The sequence below is a fragment of the Hyperolius riggenbachi genome, chromosome 3 (genome assembly GCF_040937935.1).
Source record: "Hyperolius riggenbachi isolate aHypRig1 chromosome 3, aHypRig1.pri, whole genome shotgun sequence".
NCBI lineage: Eukaryota > Metazoa > Chordata > Amphibia > Anura > Hyperoliidae > Hyperolius > Hyperolius riggenbachi.
This window is the reverse complement of record NC_090648.1, coordinates 477,839,421-477,862,198: the sequence shown is the minus strand read 5'-3', so window position 1 is coordinate 477,862,198 and position 22,778 is coordinate 477,839,421. Positions and strand designations below refer to the sequence as shown.

Genomic DNA, 22,778 nt, shown 5'->3' with positions numbered 1-22,778 from the left:
CAAATTTTCTCCTGTAGATAGAGAGACACAAGGTCCTACTCTTATCTATAGTACAAGCTTTCTTGAAGATTCCACTCCAGAACTTCGTGTCTGGACTCCAAATTCTTTTTACGTACATAGTACCGAGTCCTTTTTCATTTTAGACCTTAAAAAATATACATTTTAGCAGAAATATTTTTGATATTTAATCTTCTGAGGCATAAGCCAGTTTTTTTTTTTGTTTTTTTTTTTATTTAATTTTTGTTTTTGTTTTGACTTTAAATTACCTTACGAAAACGGCATGCTAACTTTCAAAATTGAAATTTTATTTTTATTATAAAGAAGCAGTTTCCTAGTATATAGGCGGTAACTGCTGTGTAGGGTCCAATTGCTATCAACCGTGCTTGTTTTAGATAAAGAGGGTTACTTGCATCTGGTGTTCGTTGAATGGTGTCCACGTGTCCGTTTTTTGGAAGCCAACAAGATAACTTATATAATGCTGTTATTTAAAGTCACAATATTTTTTTCACTTTTTTTGTTTTTCAACAAAAAACATTTCGGTTTTACTGCATGCTAATTTTCAAGCGGGGGTACTGCTCACGTCGAGCCTAATTTTGGTAGAGGATTGGGCCAGTGCCAGGGTCCACTCCCTCAGGTGAGATGCAAGATGGCTTGTTCAAGGCATTTTTAGGATCTTAAACAGGGGGGGGAGGGTGCGTCAGCTACTAGTACGAGGAGGGGGGGTGGGGGTTAACATATGCCAAAGGTGCCAAGTGAATGAGTATGGATGATTGCGATGGAAACCTGATGGGGACCAAACTGTATTCTGTCTGCATATCCAACTTATCAATACAGGGTAAGATGCGACTGACCTTTTCATGTAGACTTCTGTAAATACAATCCCTTGAATGATGATTGTCTGCCTGATTTCAGCTTTTAATGTTGCAAGAGCTCCTTTTTTTGTTTTTAGTTTATTTATTGTAAATTTATTTCATCAGCACTCTGCAAAGTAGTCCAAAGACGACCGGGCACTTTGGGTAGTAGTGTTCAATTTTTGTTTTGTTTTTGTTTTTGTTTTGTTTTTGTTTTGTTTTGTTTTTGTTTTGTTTTTTCTTGTAGCATTACTTATTGTCCTCATTCATCGGAGAAAGGGAAATCCCGTCTCCCAAGTAGAAAGGTTAAGCTTTTACTTTATTTGTATTCCAATGAAAACGATGATCTTTTTCACTAATTTGCACATGATTGGCCTGGAATTATTTAAGTGAAAGTTGCTATGACTCTTCACCTGCAAATTGCATCACAAGCTTGGCTAAAAATGATCTAACAAGTTGGCTTGGTACGTCTTCATCCATTTGCAGGGGTGTAAAAAAAGGAAACGTCGCTGATCTAAAAATGTGGATTAAACGTCAAGGGTTTTAACCTAGGAAGGAGACGAGCAGTTTTGATGCTCTTTATACAAGTTGTCTTCACTGGAATTTTTTGGAAGGTATTCTGAATATATGTTTTTTGTACCATTTTAATACATTGTGTGCATGTGGAAGAAGTAACTTAAAATATTTTGCATTTGAGACTACTGATGTTTTAAAGGATATGTACTCATTTTTTACTCGAAAGGCACCATTTTCCACTGATCCACTTACAATGTGTGAAAGACCTTCGTTCGTGCAATGCTAGGCCATGTTACTATGGAATTGTGATATAAATGTCATGGAAACTTACGGTATATCTTGTTCGATTAAAATGATGTATTTGTTTGACCCCCCCCCCCCCCCCCCCCTCCATGGTACATAAGCAAGACATGTGAAGCCCCATGTATGGTTTTTTTTTTTAAATAACTTTTTGTTGATGTTTTTAGCCATTCACTTTTTTTTTTTGCTTAAGATCTCCGCAGTCTTTTACTTGATTTACTAAAGCAGTGGCAATGGGCAATTTACCACACTAATAAAAACAAATTAGAATTCCTCACCTGTTAGGAGCACGATCACGAAAAAATTGAAAATGCATGTGTATGTAGATGTATAAAAAGTACATTTACCCCAGAGTAAAATGCCCTATAAATGTATTTTTTCGTACATCACAATAGGTTGTAAAAATCTGAAAAGTTGTGGACTAGTCCTTCTCCTCATGGGGGGAGTCTCAGGATTTTCTTTATTTTAAAAAAGCATTTCCTGAATGACACGTTGCTAAGTCAAGCTGCCGAAATAGTGTTCTATCGAGACTAGCGAGGGTGACTGGCATGACAGACTGACTTCCTGATAGTGGTCTCTTAATCAGAAAATGAGATTTCTCCCCCTACGCAGTTGTGTTTTTGTCTTAAAAGTGACTTCCAGGATCACACATTAAACAAAATGGTTGTACACTGTACATTAACCTCCGGTTTACGTACAAGCTGTGTTTTTAAATGTAAGAAAAATTGCACTTTTGCTACCTCAAACACACTGTAAAAGTGAGCATTGCCTGATGCAGGAGATTTGCAGCAGAGTGCTGTTCCTGCAGGTCTAGGGGGAGGGTCCATGTGATGACATCAGCACACTCTGCTTCAAACACTACATGAGGTGTAAGCAAGAGTTAGCCAATCAAAAAGAAGCTTTCTTCATATGAAAATGACCATTGCTAACAAAGTGGTTTCTAACAACTTGATTGTACAAAACTCAGTGATTCAGAGGGTAAAGCTACCTACAGACATTCAATAGAATTCCATCTTGCATCGCAAGATTTGATTACCATAGATCGATCTGGAAGAGCCATGTACAATCATGTAGGTTCCTCTGGGCTGTAGCTGTATTTCTTACTGAGATGGGACCTCTTTGTAAGAGAGTACAACGTTATTCTGTGAAAAGTAAACCCAGCCAAATTCAGTTTCTCCCAAGCAAGGTTAGAGATGGAAGGTCTAAACCAGGGGGTGTCCAATTATTAAAAAGTGGGCCGAAATTGAACACTGGGACCAAGTCATGGTCCAACCCCAATGTCTAGTGTGGAGTTCAGCCTTAAGGCAATTCTGTTTTAGTGTTTTCAGCAAATTTCTATTGCGAACATTATCTGAGTTTTTGTGTGCAAGTCAGTGTGCTCTATACAGTATCAAGATTATGAGTTGGTCCCGCTGCGGGCACTGCCACTGTAAATCTTCCCTAGGGGGAAGCTATGCTTTCACATCCTGTCCATGACCACTTTGCATGCAGGCCTCTTTAAATACGCTGTAGCTATGACTACATGGATTGTAATTAAGATCAAATGATTTGAAGGACCATGATCACGAATATTGTAAAATTTAAAATACATGTAAATGCATACAAATAAGATGTACGTTTTTTTTTTTCCAGAGCAAAATAAGCCATACATTACCTTTCTCCTATGCGGCTGTCACTTACAGTAGGTAGTAGAAATATGACAGAGCTGAAAGGTTTTGGACTAGTCCATCTGCTCATGGGGGAATTCTCAGGATTTTCTTTATTTTCAAAAGAACTCAGTGAATGGCAGTTGCACTGTCTAACTACCAAAGAAGTGTGCAACCAACAGCGAGGCTGGCCAGCATCTTGTAGAAGTATAAATCCTTCTTTTCAGGGAGTGTCTTTATAAAGAATAAAGGCCATGTTGAGAATCCCCCATGAAGAGATGGACTATTCCAAAACCTGTTGGTTCTGTCAGATTTCTACTACTTACTGTAAGTGACAGCAACATAGGAGAAAAGTAATGTATGGCTCATTGTACTCTGGAAGTAATGTACTTCTTATATGTATTTGTTTACATGTATTTTACATTTTCACTACAGTTACTCTTTAAGTTATTGATTTAAATGAACAGGAAGCTGGTTATTTGTAGGCACTGCCCGCACCATTAGTAGAATATTGCATGTTCTTGTAACATATTACATTTTATATGAGCCGGTACACTTGAATAATTGAATTCTCGGCAGCTCGTGAGCTTTCAAGACGTATTTTTCCCAGAAACTGAGAGCAGATATTTTATTGATTTGCTAATACTTTCACTAATAGATTCTTAAAAATATATACCACTGTAGGCTTCAGGAATCCAAGCCTTTTAATTAAGAAATTAAGAATTTCTGCCTTTCGCTCACCTTCAAGGGTAAATAATTTTGGTTCTCTATGCACCAGTTAGCCTGAACTGTTGAAATGAGAGCTAAAATCTAATTGGTGGGTAATGTGGTACACTTGCAAATCATGTGAAAACATCATTCTAAAATGTTATATCTGTTGACAGTCCATCCATAATAAGTTTAGTAGTAAACAAGACAAACTGTCCAAAATTTACAGAAGGCCTTCCAAAGCAGAAACCCTTCAGCAGGGCATACTTCTGGATATAAAGTAAAGTATTTATGTGGTGGTGAAGCTATTCGTCTATGGCTCAGCACTTGATTTTTACATTTTTGAAACACTCAGCACTTTACAACTCATCAGAAATGAATTAGTAACCAGAAATGTGAGCTGACAGCATGAGTCACTTGCTTCAGGCTTTCCAGTTAGATGGGCAGGAAACGCAGGGAAAAACCATAACCGTTTTACGGCTGGATTACAAACTACCACGATGTGCACTTTATATACAGGAGAATTGCCTGCTGAAAAAGTTATGATTTTGCCTGGAGGCAATTTAAGATCACCATTCCACTACAAATGGCCATTTTGAAGTTTGTTTGTTTTTTATAAATATTTACCACTTATTTTACTAGAAACTAGCCCTGCATAATTGACTGCATTCCTATGATTACTAAATCAAAGAGGTGAATTCTGCTCAACCTATTCTGCAATGGTAGTGCGAGAACTAGGCGACCAATAGCAATGTGAGCAAAATGGAGGGGTTCCGCACAATAGACGTTGCAAAAAGTGCCCAATCTTTATTGAAACATGTTAAAAAGCTAACATGTTTCGAAACCCACACTAGTCCTTAGTCATAGCACCATGACTAAGGACCAGTAGGGATCCGAAACCGCTGTTGTGCGGAACCCCTCCTTTTTCCTTAGATTACTTACACAGTCGTATAGCAAAATGGGGCATAACAGCAAACAAAAAATTCTGCTTGCACATTATGTTCAGCGTTGGTGCAATCAAATACTACTTGTCTGTCTCGGAGTTGTTGATGAGTTCCCCTCCACCCATGATAATAATGGGGTTGGCTATTAATGGAGAACTCCATCATTAGATTGGGCATTTAAATAAGAATCTTATTTGTAATCTACATTTTTATAGAAAAGTAGGTGTCCTGCAAAAAATTAAATTTTCAACAAATGGTTCCTAGTTGCTTAACTGCCTGTCTGGATGGTAGTTAGATCTCATAAAGTGTTTGAATGATGGCTCATGAAATAATGGCTTTAGGTAGGTCCATGCTTGCTTCGGGACTTAAGACAATAGAATTTCTTGGAAGACATTATCATTGTTGGTAATCTCTGGAGGAGCCCACCAAAAGGTTAACAAAATGCCACCTGTAATTCAAGTCTAGCTGTGAGCTTCCTATTGTATGTACAGTGCTACCTCAGAAACATAGCCGTTTCTGCCTTAGACACAGGCAAGCAACTTTTTTGAGGACAGAAGCAAGAAATACATTTTTTTCCAAATGCTGTAGGAAGGAATTAAGGAGTTATGCTATCTCTGGTTTTCAGTATCTTGCGTTGTAAGTAAGACTTCACCCCTACAGGTCCGTACACACGCCGGACTTTAGGCAACGACGGGTCCGTCGTTGCCTCCCGCTGGGTGGGCGTGCCAGCGACAGTCCGGCGTGTGTACGCTCTGTCGTCAGACTGATACGGCTGTTTCTGAGCGATCCGCCGGGCGGATCACTCAGAAACAGCCGTATCAGTCTGACGACAGAGCGTACACACGCCGGACTGTCGCTGGCACGCCCACCCAGCGGGAGGCAACGACGGACCCGTCGTTGCCTAAAGTCCGGCGTGTGTACGGACCTTACCCCCACTTCCCTAGATAGCACTGCTGTAAAGATTCAGGGGGATTTCGTTTTATATCCAAATAGTGTTGAAGTAGAAGTTGTAATCTGTTGACTCTTCTTATTGCTGTTAGGATCAGTGGGTCTCGGGGTCAATAGCACACCCGCTCACCCGCTAATTCATTGTCAGAAACTCTACCCATGTCTCCAGCAAAGTCGATGCGTTTTGTTTTTTCGAAAGTCTTCTAGAGCTCTGGCCACCCGCGCCTCCATTGCAGCAGCCTGCCTCCGGCTTGGCAGCCGTTGCCTAATTGGTAGCTGCTGAGCTGGGGGTGGGCTGGGGAAAGCAGGGTGAGGGGAAAACAAAGCTTTGGGACACTCACTAAAAAAAGGCCATGAATGTCTTGCTGTTGGAGAGGGCAGTGCTTCACCTGTCCAGCGGGTGAGTTATTGACCCTGAGCCCCTGGCATCATTACGGCAGAGCCTTGCATGTGAGGCTCGGTCTTGTTCACTGAAAGTACTCTTTAGTTAATATGGAGATATTTAGTGTGTAAGTTCTTGCCTATGGCCATAGTGTAGAAAAGCTGTGAGATTCAGCAGTCCAGAACCTCTACACAGGAAATCAAGTTATTCACATAACAGCCTACCTGGATCCCAAGAACAACAAATCTAGCTCTTGATGGCTGACACCCATCTCAGATAGTATTATTGTCATTAAAGGAAACCCTATGTGACATGAGCTAGACATGTGGATGTACAGTGCCTAGCACACAAATAACTATGCTGTGTTCCTTTTTTCTTTCTCTGCCTGAAAGAGTTAAGCATCGGGTATGTAAGTGGCAGCTCCTTTCTGGGTCAGGACTAGGTCAGACTACAGTGTGACCCTCACTGATAAGAAATTACAACTATAAAACACTTTCCTAGAAAATGGCTTCTGAGAGCAGGAAAGAGATGAGAGGTCAAGCGTTCAGATTTTAGCTCTGGCATACTTCAATGAATGTGTCATTGAGCAAAAACAATAAAACAGTACAAACTTAAATGGTAAATTTAAATATAAAATAAAACTGTGGAATGTCCTTATTAGGAAGAGGAGGATAGATACAATTTGTTTATTTAGTTTATTTTCACCTCGGGTGTCCTTTAATGTTTGTGTCCAAGTCTTTGCTCGCCGTATCATGTTAAAATCATGCCAGCAGGGCTACTTTTTTTTTCTCTTCAGATCTCGCCCATAATCTGCAAGAGTCGTGCATCCTCATCCCCCAGATCTCCTGCCGCGCGGGGTTAAATCTGGCCCGCTCCTCGGCTTTCCACGCACAGGCTGTCTGTTATAATTTCTCATTAACGCACCGTCAGTTTGGAGCATTTGGCCCTTCGTTACGAAGCGCTGCTCTTATCTCGTTTATTCCGGCTTGGTTGAGAGGGCCCCGCTGGAGGACGGAAGCGTGCACAATTCTTGGCTAGCAAGTGATGGGTGTCTGTGTCGGAGCAAAACGCCGCTCCGGCATGATAGAATATGACACTGACAGGTTAATCTCTTACACACATCTCTATCTGGGCAGATTTTTAATTATCCACTGCTGTCTCCCATTCACTTCCCATCTAATTCCTCCCTCACCTTTGCTCACCTCGGCGTTCCTCGCTCTAGACAGCTGAGTCTTTAGCCCGATCTTGCACATATAATTGTAACAACATTTTTAATGGGAGAGAGATGGTGTTTGCTGTTAGATGATATTTTTTTGTTTGTTTGTTATTCTTGACATTTAGTGCATCACCTACAGACGTATGTTGAGATATTTGGACGCCTTTGGATTTGTTGTTGGCACCGAAAACACTTAGATTCCTCAGACTCTTGACAGGTACAGTGCAGGCTGTGACGCGTACGTTCTTTTTGAAAGAATGTGCCTGGACAAATAAGCAGAGAATGATATACTTGAAATTGGGTTCCTTGCTGGAACATTCTTAGGACGGGGAGGGGGGGGTGTCATCTCTGTGGAGTCCTCCTCGTCATCGCCAAGAACATCCTTTTTCCATAGTGTAAGAGTTCATGAGAGATTTCCTGAGCCCTCAGGAATGTTCTTAGGACAATGGTCTATTGAAAGGAAGTGGCTATTTATGCACTTCTGCTGTGTTGTCATCTGAACTATGAATAAAGGTCTTGCTTCTTCATGTTGGTTTTAACGAAGGATTTAGATGTAGGGTTCTGAGTACACAATCGTGCAAGGTCATGGTCAGGTCTCCCTATGGTATGGAATGGCTGTCTTCTCATGTGTTCATAGTAACAGTCATGTTGCATAAACAATCATAGGAAAACGGAGTTTGTTATCTTTTTTTATTTAATTTTTTTTTCCACTAGTGAATGGTGTATTCTAGTAGCACCACCACCCACAGGTCCTTAAAGTGTTAGTGTATTTATACTTAATTCCTTTTGCCCACTCTTATTCTTGTGTATTTGTATAGAGCTGACATTTTCCGAAGCACTTTAAGCACTATTATTATATTGATCTAGAAAGCGCCAACATATTCCGTGGCGCTCTACAAAGTAATTCTCATTCGAGGTCACTTTTTGACTCAACATGTTGGATCTTTAAACAACTTTAAGCCCCCCAAGTCCATTGCTCCCCTCTTTTCCAGCGTGTGAGGGCCCCTCCATCAACCCTCCTTCATAAACACAGAATGGATTGCTCCACTGATGCTTGGTGCCACATCTGTCCAACGTTTGGGGCCCTGTGGTGTCACACAAACTCAGTGGAAATTGTATGTGTGTACTCACTTTATGGCCAGTGTTGGGGTGAACCAATTCACCTATTTGAATGTTTATCGGATGTGGAAGAGCACAGAGGAAACCCACACCAACACACACTCCATGCATATACAGCAAAGACCCTCGTATCCGAACAGGTGGGGATTGCCTGATTAGCTGGTTCAGTGCAGGGATGATCAGAGATGCAAAATCTTCTGAGTTAATGCAAATTTATGCAATTTTTTTGCAAATGTATGCAGTTTGGAAATGGACCAATCAATTTAAACCCAGGTTTAAATTGATTGGTCCATTTTCAAACTGAATATATTTGCATAAAAATTAGCATAATTTTGGAAGCATTTGCATCTTATTGATTATCCCTACTCTTCAGTGAGGCAGTGAGGAGGGCAGATTAAATTGTGTGTAGTAGCCCCGACCCTTCATAGAGATCCTACAGGTAAAACATGTTTGCTTTCAGTTCAATTTTAAGGACTTGGAAATTTCTATGTTTCTTTTTAATAATCATATATGCTAGGAGGTCAGAGCCGTTATTCGCAGCCTTGGATGGACAAAAGCAAGGTGTAATGTTATGTTAGCTGCCATAGGTCAGTATTTCCCCACAAAAAAAGAGCATGCAGTATATGCACACTAGACTTTAAAGCAGCAAGGACAGCCATACTATCCCAGGGAAAAAAAAACACATATACTGGATAAGTAGATAAATACTTATACTACTTACATAACAGATGCATTGCACTATCCTCGTTTTGATTTCAGTGAATTTTATATAGTAAATAATGAGACAACTGTGCCAGGCATTTTCTATTTTTGTTTCGCTCTTAGTGAAGCCAAACCTGATGAAATTCCCTCCCTTTCTCCTTTTTCTCTTAGGAACTACACTGTCATATCTAGCTTGCTTTGTAAACATGTGAGCACATCATAGATCAGATTTCATCAGCTTCACACTGAGCTGCCCTCAGCCAGTCAGTAAAGAGCAGGAATGTGGGAGGGGAGATGACAAGCTTCCTTCTCATCGGCTATGTACCAAATAGAGCCTGTCTGACTGAGAAAATAATGATTACAGCAAACACCTTTCTGATTAGATTGGAGCGCTTGCAAGGCAGGGTTAGGTTGCAGACTGCATAATAAACACAGAGCAGTGGGTAAATGGAATTAGATTTTTTGGCTGACAATCCCTCTTTAAGTTCAGCAGCACGGAGAGGCATTAATAAGCGATGTTTCGAAATGATCGCTCGTTATTCTACCTGTGACGTGCACCGCTAATAGAACTTGAGGACCAGAAGCGGGAAACCTAATTCACACCTCCCATCGTTGTTCTGCAGATCTGGGCCATTAAGTTGATGATACTAAGGCGGACCCGTATAAAATTGCAGAAGCTGAAAATGTGGCCATTTCTATGCTTTTCTGTAGATAAACAATTTTGCTAATTTACCTAACAGACCTTCACTTGTTTGCAATTGTGCATTTGGAGAGGAAGCGCACCCCCAGTGCAAACATAAAATCCAAGCTAATGGTAGGCTGCGTACTATATGCTGCACCGATATGAAGAGACACAGACTGGCACTAGATGCTGTAGCTGGAATAAACGTAGGCTGACATGGGGTTATGTACCGCATGCACATGCGCACTATTAAACAGTACCAGAGGTTCACTCTACTAGCCTCTGAGGAAGTGTTTATTTTAACGCAAAACGGCTGTCAGACTTGTTAACACCCCACTGCTAACCACCATGGCCGAATTTGTACTCTTTACCGCACAAGGTCACTGTCACCAGCTGCCCCCCTTCAGTATAGGTAGTGTGATGACCCCTCCCCCCTTCCCTCTAGTATAGGTAGCCAGATGACCCATCCCCCTTCCCTCTAGTATAGGTAGCCTGATAACCCTTCCCCCCGCTTCCCTCTATTATGGGTAGCTTAATGACCCCCCCCCCTCCCTCAGTATAGTTAGCCAGATGACCACTCCCCCCTTACCTCTAGTTAGGATAACTTGATAACCCCCTCCAGTATAGGTAGCTAGATTACTCCTTTATTTCCTCTCCTCTCCCTCAGTTTAGGTAACCAGCTGCTGCACACCCACCCTTGCTCTTGTGGTGCCCTAGGCCATGGCCTAGGTGGCCTTGGCCTAAATCTGTCCCTACTAACCACGTTGTCTGTATGCATCAGTGATTAAAAGGTACCAATAGCATATACTTTGCCTCACTCCTTTCTTCCTATTCAGATGGTACTATATGCTGCACTTGATGTACCAAATGTTGAAAGTTGCAACAATTCTGCCCGTTCCCGAAGTTGATTTGCCCTGCCCTGCCCCACCCCATTCTACTCTGGCCTTTGCTTCAGTGTTAAAGATTCTTCCTATGGGGATAAGCAAGACGTGCCTGGCAGTTCCATTTCGGTCAACTACAACTTTTGGGTCGGGATAGTCAATAAGATGCTAATAAATCCAGCTTTCACACAAATGTAATGCAGCTTAAAATTGAGCCAATCAAACGCACTTCCTGTCTTTTGTGATTGGCCCAATTTCAGGATGCATACAATTTCCATTAAGTTTGCATGCGAGCTAGAATACTTTGCATCTCGTCGTTGACCATCTCTGCTTTGTGAACCCCGGGGGCTTAGTGACGCCCCTTTGTGATCTTAACAGTGCTATAGGCTGTGTACACACGTGAGAGAAAAGTCTTCGGAGAGCGAGGAATCCACCAGCTGCATAGGTTTGGCAGGAATGTTTGAACTACGGATTGTTCTAACTGTGGTCTACACAAGCGTCCACTTCATGCAAGAGACCCAATAAATGCTTTTGTCGTTTATTTACTTCCAACTTCACGTTTGTGCTGTTCATGCATGGGTTAAGAAATATCTGACGATCTCCTACACCCGTTGTGGAAAGAACGATTGTTGGCAGATCGTATCTGTAGTGATGCATTTGAGAGATTGTGACACATCTTTTGTTACAAACTATTTTATAACCATTATTTGCAGATTAATCGTTGATCTCTCATTTTTTTCTGAAGATTTTTATCTCACGTGTGTACGTGGCTTCATTCTTGGCTTCACGGTTATATGCATAGTTCACATGTGCATAAACTATATTTTGTGGATACACAAACTATAGTTTATTTAAAAAAAAAAAAAAAAAAAGGTGGTTTAGTAAAATAAAGCGTAAAATAAATTAGTAAAATAAAGCTCAGTCATTCAAAAATATAACGGGGAGTTTATAAAAAAAAATCGTAATTTGCAGGTTTGACGTGAAAATGGCTTTGTCTCATTTTTTGTTTTCTGTTAATTTTTTGTAGGAAAAAAAAATTGTAAAGTTTCCTTGATTTGCAGACTGCTTTTTTTTTTCTTTTTTTTTCAATATAAATGTATCTCACAGTTCAAAAATATAATGATCCATAGGCCTAGGAAAACCCCTTGCCCACATGCAGAGCTTGCATAATGAATCAATTCCCTGAAATGTGCTTTGGAATTGACTTGAAATAGGATATTATTACAGCCTACATCAAAAAGAATTTTCGTCTGAAGCATGTACTATGGTGCATTGGGTTGTTCCTCTTTTTTTGTTAATGTACGAATAGATACCAAAGGTAAGAACGTTTCTAGTTGGGGGTACGTCTGTTCCAAAGTGGCTACATGAGGCACAGTAGTCTGATGCAGAGTGTAATCAAAAACAAAAACAAAAAAAATCCACAAAACACAAATGGTGTATAAAAATGGAGTAAAGTTTAAAAAAAGAAGCCTGTTTTTAGATTTTTAGTGTTGATTCTCTTTGCCCCCAATCTATTGAGGTGTCGGCAATGTTATGTGTTCATCGCGTATAACAATGGAAAAGGGGCTAACACAAAAAATTTAATTTACTTGCTTGTGATGCTGCCTTGTTTTGTACAGTTTTATGTACATGAAAGTGTTGCTTTTTAATATATAAACCTTTAAAGAAATATATAAAAGTTCCCAAACAAAAAAAAAAAAAATCTTGATTGAAATTACTATGGCAAAGTATGTAACTATTTTTTAAAAAAAGGTTGAAATGAATATGTATAATCAGAAGCTTATCGTCAAATTTTGTTCTTGATTTATAAATATTTGATGTATTTTTCCCAAGTGATCAGAACCTTGACCTTTCTCTCTGGGAAGTTTTTCTACCTTCTCTGCCAGTTTTAATTTTACACTTTTTTTTCCCTTATAAATTTATTATTTGTCACTCCTATTTTTTTTTTAAACCCCCCCCCCCCCCCACCCCGCTTTTTTCACTTCCCCTGTGAGCACAATCAATTTTTGTTTTTGTTTTATTTATTTATTAGGTTGTTTCCTGGTTTTTAATTGTTTCAGCATGGCAAGAATTAAACAAAATGTGGTCTGTCTATTACCGTTTTTACTTTTCAGGTACATGAAAACTTTTCTGTTCTGTTTGCGGAGCTGTCAAATAAAGAATTCCATTGTAATTATACTGGAGTGTCTCCCTGAACTAATTGTGTCTCTCTTTCTGAGTTTTGTCCAATGGTGAACGATCCAGCACTTGCCCAATTAATCTCCATATTTGTTTATAAAGGGATACTTAAGCCAGGATTAAAAAATCAGTTTTACTTAGTTGGGGCTTCTACCAGCCCCCTACAGCCGTCCTGTGCCCTCGCAGTCACTCATGGCTCCTCCGGTCCCCCACTGCCAGTTAGTTTAGTTTTTACCGACAGGCCGGACAGGGAATCGGCAGGCTTACTGCGCCTGCGCAGGACTCTATTGCAGATGGGAACACGAAGGATAGGCGTGGCAAGGCCTGAGCAGGTGCAGTAAGCCCGACTATTCGCTGTTGGGCCTGTGAGTGAAAACAAAACTAGTTTGCGGTGGGGGACCAGATCCGTGAGTGACTGCGAGGGCACGGGATGGCTGCAGGAGGTTAGTAGAAGCCCGAAGAAAGTAAAACTGATTTTTTTTTTAAATTAAATAGCTATATTTATAGTAATCATTCAAAGCAGCAGGGACAGCCATTCTATCCTAAGAACAAACAAAAAAAAAAAACATACAAGTAGATGAATAATTGTTCTATTTACATAACAGATGTATTGTACTGTCCGCATTTTGATTTCAGTGAATTTTATATAGTAAATAAAGAGAAAACTGTTTCAGGCATTTTCTATTTTTACTTCTTCTGACTGAAGCCAATCCTGATGTCATTTCCTCCTTTACTGTTTTTTTTTTCTCCTAGAAACTGCACTGTCATAGCTAGGTTGCTTTGTAAATGCAGGTGAGCACAGCATAGATCAGATTTCAGCAGCTACTCCCTTCTTGTGTCACACTGAACTGCCCTCAGCTAATCCATGAGGTTCATGAATGTTAGAGGGGAGATAACAAGCTTCCTATTCATCTGCAATGTACCAAATAGAGCCAGGCTGACTGAGAAGATTTATAACAGCAGAAACATTTCTGATTAGATTGGAATGTTTGCGGTGCAGGGTCAGGTTGCAGGCTACATAGTAAACACAGAACAGCTGGTAAAATTAATTTAATTTTGTGGCTGACAATTCTGCTTAAATAAATAAATAAAATCCATCTTACCACATTTTTCAGAATTTAAGACACACTTTTTTTCCTCCCAAAAATGGGGAGAAAAAAAATCTGTGTCTGTTATATTCCAAAGGAGTCCCTGACTTTCATTCGCCCGCCAATACGATCCTCCAACCTGATGCCGTGATGTTGGGGACTCCCTGTCTTGTCCCCCTGTGTGGTCCTCTGTCCCCCGCTGGTCTCCTTCACTCACCGTGTGTAGAATAATTTGCAGCAGATAGTCTCACCTCGTCTGTGATTCCAGCGGCGATCAGCAGACCTCTAATCTTCCGCAAGGCTTCCCGTAATGAAGGCTTCTATTGATGGTGCGATCAGAAGAAGCCTTTACTAGGAGGAGCCCCATGGAAGCGGAGAGATCTGCATCATGGGCGAGGTGAGCCGATCAGCCGCAAATTATTCTACACACTGGAAGCAGAGGAGACCGGGGGGAAGGGGCAGGAAGGGACCAGTGGGGGTGGCAAGAAAGGGCATGGGGCAGGCGGAGACCAGCAGGCAGAACAGGAGGAGACACATAGGGGTAGGAGGGGACACGTGGCAAAGGAGGACATTGGACAGAATGGATTACATGATGGACAGGAGGGGAACAGGAGGACATTAATTGGGGGAGACAATCTACAGGATGCCCCTGGAACATGGACGCACCAGGTTTTGTATTTCTCTCACAGGCTTCTGAGTCTGCCCCACCTGGCTCTAACACAGGTGCTGCTCTAGGCTTGGATATGTAAGGGAGCTAAAAGGAAACTGAGCGCTCCATAGTGTAAAATCAGGGGGTCGTTTATTGCACACAAAATTAGGCTAGTTACAAAACTTCATTAGTGCATGTAATCCTACACAGGGCTGGAACCCCTCTTCTCAAGGCAGCGTGACTCTCAGGGCCGTGGTCAGCAGCGCGGTTTCCGATGTTTATGGATAGACTGCGGCAAGTTGGTGGGTGGTTCCTGGGTTCAACGTGCCCTCAGCGTCCTGATGCGTTTCGGCGTACCACGCCTTCGTCAGATGATGCTGGAGAACGGACACATTGTTTAAATGGAGTCTCCCGCCGTTGTCATGACTCCCAGAGTCATTACAAGATATGAGAGTCGGAGGCTGGAGGTGTGTGGCTGCCAAATGAGTGTGCGGCTAAGGGGCAGGCATCCAAGTAGTGATGTGGCCCTGGGGGTAGATCGAGTATAGCGACTGTGGATACACTGATAAATTAATTTATGCACGGACTCCGCTCTGCTGATAAAACAGCCGACAATCCTTACTTTACAATTATAACCATTAAAACTAAAACATCTATTATGCATTTTTCCCCTGGTTTTTGCCCTCTGCTGCTAGAAGTGTCTTATATTCCGAAAAATATGGTAACTAAATAAATATACTCATGCACTACTTCATTAAAAACTTGATACTACCTGGTATAGCCTCTTTTTGCCCTCAAAACAGATTCAGTTCTTCGTGACATGAATTGGAATTTTTTCTTTGAAATTCGGAATTATTTTGACATGATTACATCACTCAGTGTCTTCAGATCTGTCAGTTGCACATTCATGCGAATAATGTCTTGTTCTATCGTCTTTGAAACCACTACTAGCCTGGATTGGGGGACACAAGGTGGGCTGAATCTGTGAGTCATGCTGCTGACTAAAAAATGATTGATCAGATGCTGAGAATTCTGTCTTGAGTAAAAATTGTATGCAGTTTGGAATAGGGCCAAAATATTGCCACGTGCCAGTCCAGTGTGAAGAAAAACAAAACCAGAAACGGGAAAATGCTGAAAACTTCATAACCCTGAAGTATAACAATACCATTGGTAGTATATTTCTTATCTTGAAAAATACAAATCTATATTTTGAGAGCCCTTGATAGTGCAGTATGTTTAAAAGTTCAAATGGAGTGTAACAGAAGGTACTCACAACGGAGGGTTACCACTAGAGATGGCTCAAACCTCCGATTTTCCGTTTGTGAACCGCGAACGTGAACTTCCGTGAAAGTTCGATTTGTGCGAACTTTCGCAAACCGCAATAGACTTCAATGGGGAGGTAAACTTGGAAAATGAAAAAAAAAATGCTGGCCACAAAAGTGATGGAAACAATGTTTCAAGGGGTCTAACTCCTGAGTTTTTGCATGGCTGAGTGGGATAGATGCCAAAAGTCCCAGGAAAAAAATCTGGATTTGATGCAAAGCAGTGTTTTAAGGGCAGAAATCACACTGAATGCTAAATTGCAGGCCTAGAGTGCTTTAAAACATCTTGCATGGGTATACATCAATCAGGGAGTGTAATTAGAGTACTGCTGCACACTGACACACCAAATTCACTGTGTAACGCAACACAAACAGCTGTTTGAGTAGTGACGGCTGTGCTGGACTGGAGCGCACCATGGCCAGAGTGCAGGCCGGGGCGGCTTTCAAGCCCATACAGTCGCCGGGCTGTGGTAGCTGAATGACAGAACAGTGACTGTCCAGCTGATCAAATTTGGTCTGTCCACAATGAGTCAAAGACCTTATTATCGTGGGTGTGCCCCCCCCCCCCCGACACACTCATATAGCTGTCGGTCATTGCTTCATTGTGATACGCAAGCCCCTTCACCGCGGCAAGGTAATGATCACGAAGGGGAATTGGCACATGTACATGCCTTTTGTTTTGTTGTTGCAGCTGCAGTGCAGCCAGAAAAATTAGGCAGGCATGTACACGCACCAGAAAAATTATAGCGGCCTTAAAAATTCAGGAATCCACCTGGAGTCCTGGACCCTGTTGGTGGTGGCGGAGAAGGCAGTCAACCGGCCTGCGGGCAGAGATGCTGTGTGGGGACTGACTTAGTCTTGGGGCAGGCAGTCACACGGCTTGCAGACAGAGATGCTGTGTGTGGGGACTGACTTAGTCTTCTGGCAGGCCTGAGCATGCTTTGCAGACCAGGCATCCATGGTCACATGGACCCTTGACCCAACGCTGTGTGCCAGAGATGTCACCACTTGCCTTTCAAAATCACGGTACAGTTTAGGTATCGCCTTTTTTGAGAAAAAATTGCGGCCTGGTATCTTCCACTGCGGTGTGTGGCTTTGCTTTTGTGTGCTGCTTTTCCTTGGGTGGTCATCCCATTGCAGTTTGTGCTTTTTCATCATGTGCCTTCGTAAGGTAGTTGTCCATATGCGGGTCTTGGTCTTTCCGTGGCTCAATTTTTGGTGTCAGAGTACAGATGGCATTGCTCTCATCTGAGGCAGACACACAAAAAAATGTCCACACTGCTGAGCCCTGGGGTGATGGCAATTTGGTGGTGGCAGCCGACTGAGTGTTAAGTGGGGTGCCAGAATCAGAGCAGGAGGAGGAAGATATGTCACGCTTCCGTGCGAAAGCTAAGAAAGATGAGGTGCTCTGTGTTGTAGTCAACTACGTCCTGACAATATTGGGGGTTGATGGCACGTGCCTTCTTCTGAACATTGTAATTTGGTCGAAGGCTGCACGAAATCACGACAGTGCAACCTTGAACAGACCTGCCAGGTGGCCTGCCTCTGCCTTTTGTTTTGTCCATATTGGGGGGGGGGGGATGAAGTGAAAGGTATGCACTGACTTGACTAATACAATGTGCAGTCACACAGGTGCAGTTAACAGGTATGCACGGAGTGGTATATCAAACTGTGTGCACTCACATAGGTAGGTGGGTGCACTGAACACAACAGGTAGGTATATGCAGTGATGGGTAAAACAATGTGCACCTGTCACACACAGACCAGTACTGGACAGGCACAGTGACACTGCGTGCACTCATGTAGGTAGGTGGGTGCACTGTGAACAACAGGTAGGTAGGTATATGCAGTGATGTGTATTACAATGTGCACCTGTCACACACACAGTCACTGAATGTGCTGGGCCTGGCAGTGGCACACACAATAGGAATTACCAAGGCTGTCTATGCAACACAAGTGTCAGTGGGACACACACACACACACACACACACACACAAATGAGATCACAAGAACAAGATTAGCTCTCAAAAGAGCTGTTGAGGGATGCTTTTTTAGCAATAAGAATCAGCAAGGAGCAAGCTAACAAGCCTACAAGAGCCTAACTAAGCTTTCCCTATGAGAGTCTGCAGCAGCTTTCCCTTCTCTAATTACTGCAGGCACACGAGTGAGTCCACTGCCTGACGCTGCCTGCATTTTATAAGTGGGAGAGTGGCTCCAGGAGGGAGTGTAGCCTGATTGGCTACAATGTGCCTGCTGACTGTGATGTAGAGGGTCAAAGTTGACCATAATGATGTAAAATAGGAAGCGAATCGAACCGCCATAAAGTTCGTGTTCGTGGGCGAACGCAAACCACCAAAATTCACCAGGAACTGTTCGCTGGGGGAACTGTTCGGTCCATCTCTAATTACCACTAAGGCAACCAATGTAGCACCAGGTGGGGAGACTGATCCCGACCCCACTTGGGTTAAAAGTTTCTCTCTGTAGACAGGCAAGAAGGTGGGGTAACACCCCTCCCACGAGGGGGACTTTGATTGCAAGTACTGTATATACTTGAATACAAGTCGACCTCATATATGTCGACTCCAATATTCAACAGTCTACAAAGCAAAGTTAATGGCTGCACTTGGGGCTCAGGAGGGGTTATTGACTGCACTGCATACAGTATTGCAGCCATTAACCCCCTCTTGTCCCTTAAGTGCAGCCAATAATTCCTCCAGGGCCCCAAGTGCAGCAATTATTCACTCCCCTGAAGCCCAGTATTTTCACACTGCACCTTTCCTTGTTAATTGTTGTGGCCAGGACTTTCTTGGCATTTCCTTTATCAAAAAAGTGTCACTTACCACAGGGTAAATTGCTGCAAATGGGAATGTCACTATTAGTACACACATTTCTCAGTGTTGCCCGTGACTCATCTATAAGTCAACCCCCTATACTTTTATGAAGTGGATCAGACCTAAATTTCTAGACTTATACTCGAGTAACAGATGTTTCAACAGAAGCTCCACTTTAGGATAAAATATTTCACTGGGAGGCGCTAAGGCAAACTTACAGTTACAGTTATAGCCTGAGGTAGCAAGCTTGTACCCGTTACAATATTTGGAGATGTGAATAAATCTAATTTTGCTGATAATTGACTGTTGTTAGTCTTCTGGGGAAGGTAAGTTAACTACTACCTCCCTTTTTTTTAACAGTTTTCAAATGTTTTATCCTAAGCTGGTGCCTTTGTCAAATCATCTACTTTTACTTTTCTTGTCTGGTTTTCTTTTTGAGATGTGTTTTTTGTTTATTTTTGCCACTAGCTATTCTCTTTTTATTTGAGATATACGACAGTAATCACAAGATAAACTTCAAACAGAAGGAGAAGGCAAGCAACTGGCAGAACTTGCAATCACATTATATTAGAGCATACATTGTACACAATACATGGAACAGGCCGAAATCCTTCATCCGGGCTTCACTACTTCATCACCTTGACCAAGGCTGGAATTATACTTTCTCCGTTTCTCGTATGTTGGGGCTTCCCTTCCAAGTGCAGCAGCCCCCTCCCATTTCATATACAGCCCCCTCTTCCATGTGTAACATCCATGTGCTGCAGCTCTACTTTTCCTTGAACAGATCTCTTCCCGCTTCCATGCGTTTCTTCCCATTTACAATCTTTTCTTCCATATGCAGCAACCCCTATTCCATTTCCAGGTGTCCCTTGAGCTCCAATGCCCGGGACTTTGTGGGCCTTTCAAGAAATCCATCCCTGACCTTGATGAGTTTCACCCCCATAACTTGAGGTGTGTGTACATCACTTGTTGGAATGCCAACCACCACCAACAACAATCTAATACATGTCCACAGCTTCTTATAACAATTATGTAAGGGGATACCACCTGGGCCTACAAAAATTACTATGCCCTGAAGGCATTACAAAGAGGGGCCCCTTATTTGGTTTCATGGGGTAACAAGAAGATACATCTCATACTGGCTTTTCAGCATCCACTGCAAACTGATCGTAGTTCCCTCTTAGCTAATGCGTAGAGCTGTACAGAGGCGCCAGTAGGATAAAAGTCACTAAAACGTTTAAAACGTTCGGCATGCGGTGGTGGACCAGCCAACCCAAAACAGACACAGGTACTGTCGATTCAAGTAATATATAATTTATTTATATACTCCAAAGACAAGTTGCAACGCGTTTCACGGGGAAAATCCCGCTTCCTCAGGCAATAAACAACTGGAGTAATACACAGCACGGAGTCCAAAATACGCTTGGCACCTCTGGTATATCTGGTCCCGGAGGTGCCAAGCGTATTTTGGACTCCGTGCTGTGTATCACTCCAGTTGTTTATTGCCCGAGAAAGCGGGATTTTGCCCGTGAAACGCGTTGCAACTTGTCTTTGGAGTATATAAATAAATTATTTATTACTTGAATCGACAGTACCTGTGTCTGTTTTGGGTTGGCTGGTCCACCACCGCATCCCGAACGTCTTAGTGACTTTTATCCTACTGGCGCCTCTGTACAGCTCTACACAACAAGAATCCACCCTTGGTGGAAGGGTGGTACACCCTCTTTTTTTCCTCTATCCACAGAGAGCGACGTCTTAATCCTGAGTGGGGACAGGCTTGGTCTCCCCACCTGCCTTTTCAGTGGTTGCCTTGGAGGTAACCCTGGTTTGTAAGTACAATACTTACGTTTCATCATTATCATTCGCACTCCTCCAATACAAGCTACACTATATTGGGCTCTCGGTTTTCTACCTTTTATATCTCTTAGCTAATGCCAACACCCTGCATAAATGAAAACCTGTTTCTCACTCACAAAGGCCCTCCTCATTACTAGATTCAGTAACCAACTTTTGCACATCTCTAAAGTAGTACAAAGCCATCTGAAAATTTAACTTTAGCCAAAAGTCAAGATTTTCTTGTCATGATTACAAAGACGGGGGAGCGTGGAGTGGAATGGACAACACACACAAAGTTGCGTAGATCCAGCATGAACATACCACTGTGCTTACCTTGGGTAGCTTTGCCTAGGGTCATGTGTGTTTAAATCCAAATATATTGTACTTGGTCACACTGTTGCTTTGCCCAACCATAAGATATGCCTAAAGGCTCATACACCCGTATCAACAATCTGTCCAACTATCTTTCAAACTTTTCTGTTGTAAGATGGGTGTGTGTACAGCTGACAAACAACCAGATGACCAACTGATAATACAGTAGGTTGTTTGCAAGATCCAACCAGTGGATCAATCTGACCAACTATCAGGCAAGTTGGAGTATGTGTACAAGTATTTGAATAACTTTGTTTTTGAATGTGGACATGTTGTGCAGTTTGTCATTTAGCTTGCACCGATAGTAGTGTTGGGCGAACACCTGGATGTTCGGGTTCGGGCCGAACAGGCCGAACATGGGCCAGATGTTCGGCATGTTCGGCCCGAACGCCGAAGTCAATGGGACCCCCGAACATGCCCATTTTTGGGGCTCTATGGGGTCGCAGGCATAAGGGGGGAGCATGCCCCGATCGCGGGGGGGGGGGCGGAAATTCCCCCCACCCCCTCCGCTAGCGCTCCCCCCTCTGCCCGCTTCCCCATAAAAAAAGTTTAAGGCAAGTTAAATAGTACTTGGTGGCTGGCCTGGCACTGGCAGTGGAGTGAGGAGGAGGAGGAGTCCGAGTAGCAGAGTGACGCGTTGAGGCCGGGCAGCGGGCGGTTCAGCGGTAGTACCCTTGTGGTACTTCCGCCCTTTCTCTGACCTCACGTCCTCTGCATACGAGGGTACGCGTCACGCGTACCCTCGTATGCGTCATCACGTAGAGGACGTGAGGTCAGGGTGGATTCTTGTTGTGTAGAGCTGTACAGAGGCGCCAGTAGGATAAAAGTCACTAAGACGTTCGGGATGCGGTGGTGGACCAGCCAACCCAAAACAGACACAGGTACTGTCGATTCAAGTAATAAATAATTTATTTATATACTCCAAAGACAGCCACCAAGTACTATTTAACTTGCCTTAAACTTTTTTTATGGGGAAGCGGGCAGAGGGGGGAGCGCTAGCGGAGGGGGTGGGGGGAATTTCCGACCCCCCCCCCCCCGCGTTCGGGGCATGCTCCCCCCTTATGCCTGCGACCCCATAGGGGGGCCGTATTGCATGTTCGGGCGAACAGGGCCCTGTTCGGCCGAACAGGGGCCCTGTTCGGCGGCCATTCAGTAGTTCGGGGCGAACCCGAACTTAAAAGGCCGAACACCATCAGGTGTTCGGCCGAACTCGAACATCACCCGAACAGGGTGATGTTCTGCAGAACCCGAACAGTGGCGAACACTGTTCGCCCAACACTAACCGATAGTATTTAAGTGAGTCGGTTGTTTAGTTGGTTTGCTTGTGTGTACGTACTTGTCAGGTAAACTTCACTTGGTGTGGTCGGTTGTGCATTAAGTTGGATGTGTGGATGAGGCTTAAGACCACATGTGTCGAACTCCAGGCCTGGAGGGCCAGATCCATGCCAGTGTTTAAGATGGACTGAGAAAGAAAGGAATGTGTTCTACCTGATGGAACACACCTTTCCTGATTCAGACCCATCAATTTATTTAAGCTGTATCAAAAATGTGTGAGGATCTCGGCCCTCGTAGGACTGGCTTGACATCCCTGCTTAAAGAGACTCCGT

The 22,778-nt window shown here is 42.9% G+C and overlaps 1 protein-coding gene across 1 annotated transcript in view; it reads left to right on the top strand.

Moving 5' to 3' along the window:
• The window catches only part of PCDH1 (protocadherin 1), a 352,375-nt gene that overhangs the window by 314,199 nt on the left and 15,398 nt on the right, over positions 1–22,778 (top strand). The window lies entirely within an intron of this gene.